Source organism: Pteropus alecto, unplaced genomic scaffold, assembly GCF_000325575.1.
Source record: "Pteropus alecto unplaced genomic scaffold, ASM32557v1 scaffold7, whole genome shotgun sequence".
In the NCBI taxonomy this organism is placed as follows: Eukaryota; Metazoa; Chordata; class Mammalia; order Chiroptera; family Pteropodidae; genus Pteropus; species Pteropus alecto.
In genome coordinates, this window is record NW_006494614.1 from 509997 (window position 1) to 517380 (window position 7384).

A 7384-nucleotide genomic window follows, 5' to 3' on the forward strand; every position below is an offset into this window, starting at 1 on the left:
TTGCTGATATCACAGAAACAATGCTTTGCACATCATGAGTTTACAACAAATGTATCTTTGAAGAAATGAATTAGGCAATAGTTGACAATCATCTTCACTCTTTCACTACTAATCCACTCCCCAACATATCTTACTCTGGTTTCTACTCTCCGCCTCCTGACAAAATGATTTTATTTCCAAAAAGTCACCAATGACCATCCTCTAGTTGTCAAATCAGGTAGATACATTTATAAACTTATAATACAGAATTTCTCTCATTCTTTAGCACTCCTGATCATTGTTTCATCCTTGAAATTATCTTCTACTTTGTGTCCCATGACTTAATTACCTTCTGTTTTCCCCATTTTCCGGGCCTTTATTTTTGAGCCAGTCTTTTTGGTATGATGTTTCTCTGCTTGTTCTTTTAATGATAATTTCTCCAGGATTCCAGCCCTGACTTTCCTCTCTAACACACTCTCCTTACAATATAGCTAATATTTTTTTCAGTTTTATACTACTTTTGTAAGTGTATTTTAGATATTATCTCTTAAATTCTCACAAGTTTGAATTATTATGCTGTATTCATTTTACTGATGAAGAAACTTAGATATTAAAAGGTCAGTTGATTTTCTAAGGTTACCCAGTAACTGAGGAATCAGATTTGAATCCAATTAGTCCGGTTCAAGAACAAGGCTCTTGACCTCTTTCTGTATTACAACTAATTTAAACCATTGAATTGACTATTCCTTTACAATAATGACTCTCAAATCTTTTTCCAGCACAGACAACTCTAACATGCTCTGATTGTTAATATCCACCTGCCCAGTGGTCACTTCCACTTGATATCTCACAGGCATGTTGAAAGCTACATGACTCCAAAATTGAACTCACACCTGTGCTCAAAATATTTTCCTCTAAATTCTTTGTATTATAAAATATCACCTTGACCTAGACATGTCCCAAATATCCAAGTCCAATCCCTCCCTCTCCTTCTACTCTACTGATGTTCCATCCTTTAAATGAGCTTTTCTCAAAATTCCTCCAGGCCTAGTCTCAAATATTCAACCCAGAACCTCCTTAGAGCTTCTTATATTCTTCGGCAAAAAAAAAAAAAAATCCTAAACTTTATTAAAATTGTATACAAACCATCTGTTTCCAATGTCTGTCATTGCTGTATCTGTTCTTTCTTCACTTAGTCCTGTGCCTTGCCATAGCTAAGGTCCTCAATGAATGATAAATAAAGGTATATATAACTAAAGTCTACATTTATTTCCCATTCCCTCTAATATACACATTGACATTTAACATTTATTTTCTCAAATCTATATTCTTCAGAACATATTTTTGCAAATCTTTACCAATTTTATCAAAATAATAAAATAATGCATCCTTAAATCAGTGTTTCCTTTTACAAAGCATTGCCAAACAACATCCAAATAGCCATTCTGTCCGTTTTTTTGTCACGCAAATCCTATCTTCACGTTGTTAACACACTGATGATAAGAGATGAATAGAAATGGCAAGTTGTGGACTATTTGTAATAACAACATGACTTAAAAAGAACTTTTACAAAATAGTGAGATTTCATAGGGTACTTTTTTCCATTTAAGATTTATTATTTTTTCTTTTGTTTTGAATTTTTTTTTTTTTTTTTTTTTGCTGCAAAGGGCATCAAGTTATCTTACAGAATTTAAAGATGCCTACATGATTTATATTAGAGTTAAATAACATCTTCTAAATTATTTTTCAATAATCATGGTGTTCAGTTTTAAAAGTCTATCTGAATGTTTAATTTCCCCTATTTTTTTTAATATACAGTTCATAATGAAAATCAAACCAAGTTGTGAGATAGCAAGACTAGAATAAATATTGTCAAGATTGTGGGTAAGCTACTCTTGCACTGGAAACATGTGACCTTCAATTTTTAAACCTGAAAATACTTAATAGCTATAGTCAGATACATTTTTGGTGACCCTAAAAGACTAAAAGACATTTTTCAAACATAATTAAGTACTATTTTGTCCATAAATTGGTTCATTTATATCCAACTCATCAACATGTAGCATAAAATTATAAGAAATATTTTGAAGATAAAATCCACAATGGATTAATAAAGTAAAATAAACATAGAAGATCCCAGTCTCTTGACACTCAGCTGATAGAGATGAGTCATGCTATCCCACTATCTACTGTTGGCAATATTGAAGAGGGATATTGGGCTGCGAGGACTGTAATTCTACTCTAAAGTGATGATTCTTAAGCAATTTTTCTAAAACGAGCACATCATATAAATTAATCTATCCTTCTGCTATGAAGCAATATCAGGTTAAAAAATCCTAGAATCCTTGCTTTGTTCACAGCCTTTGCCTATTTCTCACTCTTATTTCATACTCCATTTCTTAGACTATTCCAGGTCTCCCTGATTCCCAATCTCTTGCTCCCTCCCTTGCTCCCTCATACAATGTCTTGAACCTGGTGATGATGTAGTCCATTTGGCAATGATACCCTTGCTCCTCTATATCTATTCCCAAATTTAGTTGGGGAAACTCCTTTGGAGCCCCATGATTACCCCCAGAAAAATGGGGTTGGTCAATTACTCAGCAAAAAGGCTAAGCATTACAGGTATTTTTAAACTGTTAAACTTAAGCAAAAAAAGTTAAGGTCAGAATTTCATAGTGATATAAACCACACTATCTTTCATTGTTTATATGCATATATTTATATGTGTGTGTATGTGCATATGGACACACACACACACACACACACACACACACACACACACACACACACTGAATACAACTTAGTGACAGTCTAATGAAGGAGCCTCGGAAGTAAATAGGTAAATACAAAAACAACTTGTGAAATGAGTGTGATGATAAAAGAAAGCCAAGAGTTTTTTTACAGCCTTTAGGAGAGTCAGTTAAATCAGACTGATTATTTGGTGGAAAGAGAAAAGGAGATTCAAGGGAATCATAAATATGCATGGCTTACAAAAAAGCTGTCTCTCTCTCATTGTTATTAAAATTATAAGGCAGTTAAGGTTGGAGGAATTAAACAATAAATATTTGAACAGTATTATGTGCACAACATTCTTGGGAATAGTTGATTGTAAATATAGCTAAGTCCTTGCCCTTGAGATATTTACAGTCAAATAAATACATCACATACAGTCTTAATCTCCAATTAATTGAGCTACCTATGGTCAACACAAAGAACACTAAATATTGAACTCATGTTACAATGCTCAAGTAATACAACTACAAAGTATTATTCTAATAGCCAAAATAAATACAAAAATATATAAAATATATGTGTAAGAAATTCAAAATTTAATTAGAGAAGCAGACCAATTAACTATTTTGAATCAAGGTAGAACACATGGGCATTAGTAGAATTCTAAATCATGATAAGGAAAAATCAAAAACTAGTTGGTTTCCATTGGAGTTATGTAGTAAGGTACATAGCTGAGCCATAAAGAAAAATGGGATTTTATTTTATGAACAGAAAGTGAGGTAAGGATGTGGGTATATTAAATACTAAGAGAATCTTCAGGGAAATAAAAGACCATATTCGGTGAATTGATGGAATATAGGCTAGAGGTGGTCATACAGGAGATTTCAGGACCAGAAAGAAGTTGTAGCAAGATTATAAAGAGCCTCTGGAATGGACTATGTCAAGTTGGGTTTTATTTTGTACATAATCAGAAAGAAAATAAGTTAATTTATTTAAACTATATTTTACATAGTTTTATATTGTTTACTCTTATTTATATAAAAGATAAATTGAAGAAGTAACTCCAGGCAGTGCAAAAACCATTAAAATACTTAGGTAATAGTCTAAGTAAAAATAATGATGATATGAACTTGGTGATTATTAAAATAAGGGGTTCAACACAGCCAGTATTGTAGAAGAATGACTGATTGGGTGTCAAGATTTATACAGAGGGAGAAAGGAAAATCGAATATAGTACCTTCCTTTGGTAACCAAAAGAAAGGTGGTAATCACTGAATGAGATAAAGAATACAGGAGCAAAGAGTTTTAAGATTAGACTGATTTTGATTATGTTTGATATGAGCTGAACTGACATATAACAAAAGATGAAAATTCACATCTGTAGTGTAGAAGAGAGATCAAGAACAGAGATTTATATATAGTAGTAAACTGTGTGTGCCCAATATAATTATTGAAGACATGAAGCAGATAATATCACCTGGGACAGGAGGAGGAATGATGTCATATCACAGAAAAACTATTTTTGAGCGGTAGCCTAAAAAAAAAATGGGAGTCAATCAAGGATAATAAGAATCAAAGGGGAGGAACAGAAGCAATGGGAAAATGTTTCACATATGTAGAATCTGGACCTGAATTGTTTCCAGCTTCCCATTATATCTACTCTCATTCCAACCCCAGGCATTATAAGCTCGAACCACACACACAGTTTCCAAAATACACTGTGCTTGTTCTCAGCCCTGTGTTGTCTTGTGATTTAATGTGCCTGGAATTCCGACCTAGTCATTCTTCCAAATACCACTTCTTCTGTGAAATTACCTCACAATGTCTTTTCCTGACAATGTCTTACCTGGCAAACAACTGCATTAGAGTGTGCATTAGAGTCTCCCTGTACGGTAAATGTTTTTGCCTCTGCTCCCCCATTTAAGTGGGAACTCCAGAGGGGCATACCTGGGCCTTATCCATCTTCTAAAGCTAAAGCCTTGCACATAATGGGCATCTACAGAACACTTATTGAAATGTGGAAGGTTTAGATAGATAGCAACGCTTACAGACTTCTGAGTGGTTAAGTACAATGAGCAGAGAACAGGAAGTTGGATTTGGCTATTTAGAGGAATGTGATGACCTTTGTATAAATGATTTCACTGTAGTGCTGTGGGTAGAAACCACATAATAAAAGATCAAGTAAGGAATGGGTGATAATTAGATAGAAAAACTGCAGATCACTTTAACTACGATTTGGTACTAAATGGCGGTTGAGAGATCAGAGAGTTACTTGAGGGGGAAGCAGTGTTGAAGGAAGGAATTTAAGGATAAGGAAATCTTGGGTGAATTTATGAGCTGAAAGTAGGATGTTAGAAAAACAAATAATAGGAGTAATTGTGTGATGAAGAGGGAGAGATACAAAGTACACAGGTAGCTGAAAGCAAATAGGAACCATTCTTTCTCTGATTTTAGAAGGTAAAAGGAAAGTGTGTGTCATAGTAGAAATTTTCTGTTGCAGACAGGAAAAATTAAGAATTTCTTCTCTTATTGAGAGGCTTCTGTGAATAAGTGGTGATTATTCTGAACGTTTCATTAGTTACAGTACTTAGGAATGAGAATGTGAAAAAATGGATATAGAACTAAGGAAGGCTACATGACTACAGAACTAAGAAACAAACAATTTTCAAGTATTTAAAACTACTTTCTGTAGAAACTGTGGTTTATATATGCAGAGAATAAAACACTTTAAAAACATAAATGCTTATATGAAGGCAAAAATAAAGTAGAAATTCTACTGAATTTTTTTTCAAGCTCTAATGATACTTAAATATTTCTTACTCTACTCCACTGTAAAGTACCACAAATATACCATGTCATTTTCCACCTTTAAAATATCACTGTGAAGGTTCCTAAGGACAATGGTTAAGAGCTTGAAGTTTGGCATTAAACAGACCTGCTTAAATACTCAATCTACCGTTTACTAAGTGATTTTGGCAAGATGCTTAAACTGTCCACACTTGTTACCTCTTTTGTGCAATGGGGATAATAGCACCAACCTCAGAGGTTTGTTATGAAGATAAAACAAGCTGCTGCATGTAAATCATTTAATAAGTTGCCTGGCAGAGTAAGTGCTCAATAAATGGTGGGTATTGTTAGCACTGACGGCTTCCTATAGTTCAACCATTTTCTTTCTGACAGGTTCTTCTACAATTAGAATTTTTTAAAAAAACCCAAATACATATGAAGGAAGAGTTGTTAAATTTTTGATACAAATATTACCAGTATGTCACAAAGAGTGATAGCAGTATTTCCTGAGAAATCAACTTAAAAAAAAATCTATTATATTAGTTAAATCTGCTAATAAAAGTAAGAAAACTAAACAAGAAGATTAAATTTTTACTAAAATGTTTTAGGAAAAAAAATACCTTTGAATAACTTTCAAGTGTCATGTCCTTGGGATTAGTAATTATGGAGATACATAGACAATTGTGATTTGGAGATACATCTGCAATATACATATCATTAAAAATAAAAATGTCAAGCTACTTCTGATGGAATGATAACATTAAATATTATAATCGATCACTGAAAACATCAGTGTTTAAAACCCCATTAATAACATTGTCCTCCTTCTCCTTCATTAGTAATTATTTTCATTTTCTTTCTTATATCAATACACAGCATTCAAGTACATAGTTAGATATTTATTACCCCATCTGAAAGACTTTATTTTGTCAAAATTCACCATTCATCACCAATGTTTGTATTTACCTCAACACATATAGTTAGATGAAAAATCAAGTTAAATACACAGTCAAAATGACCAAGCACATCATGTTTATTTTTACACATGAAAATGTAATTGAAAAAGTAACATTCACTAAAACGATTCATATTTAAAAGTTTTACAAAATATTATAATTCTGGATTAAATATAGCTTATAAATTCTCTTTGTAAGGGAAAGTATGTACCCAATAGAAAGACAATTGCCTAAAATTTTGGGTGAAATTTTCAATTCTGTATGAACCTCTTTCTTGACTAACCTTGCAGTCCAAATCCCTCTGGATACAGAAGTTACTCTAACATATCCACATGTCTCATAATACGAATATGTCAAACTTGACATTGAAGAGTCAAGAACCACTGAGCTGGATGTTTTCTGAAAATCAAGAGAACTATCACATGCATACTGCTTGTTACAAAAAGTATGTTCCACTAACCTCCCTAGGACCTTGTAATTAGAACAGAGGGTTGCCTAGAAATCAGCTCTACTTATGGCATAGCATACCCCTGCCCCACTCAATCCCTGTGTGAAAGCTCATTTACTTTGAAGACTGACTGGACTTTTGTTTTGATGCACTAGCATAAAAGTGAAAGCGGTTATTACAACAGAAACAGTAAAAATCCAAATTCAAATATCAAGCCCTAATGAGGAAGGAAATCTAAAAACTATTAAGGAATGATAAAAGGAGTCTGAACAGCATACTTTCAGTATTCAGTATGGAAATTTTTCTCAATGTTTTAACTATCAATACAAAAAGATGGTCAGGAATGATCTGGGAATAAAATTTATTTGCAACTCACTGTTGTATTCTTTTCTTGTCTGTTCTACCCCGATAAAAAATCACTCAGTTATGCCATAGCCCTATCACAAACTATCCATTCACTTTTGACTGGTTATATATAAAC

The 7384-nt window shown here is 33.0% G+C and overlaps 1 protein-coding gene across 3 annotated transcripts in view; it reads right to left on the minus strand.

The window, feature by feature from the left end:
• LOC102896341 (glutamate receptor ionotropic, kainate 2) overlaps positions 1–7384 on the minus strand; it is a 551413-nt gene that overhangs the window by 407769 nt on the left and 136260 nt on the right. The window lies entirely within an intron of this gene.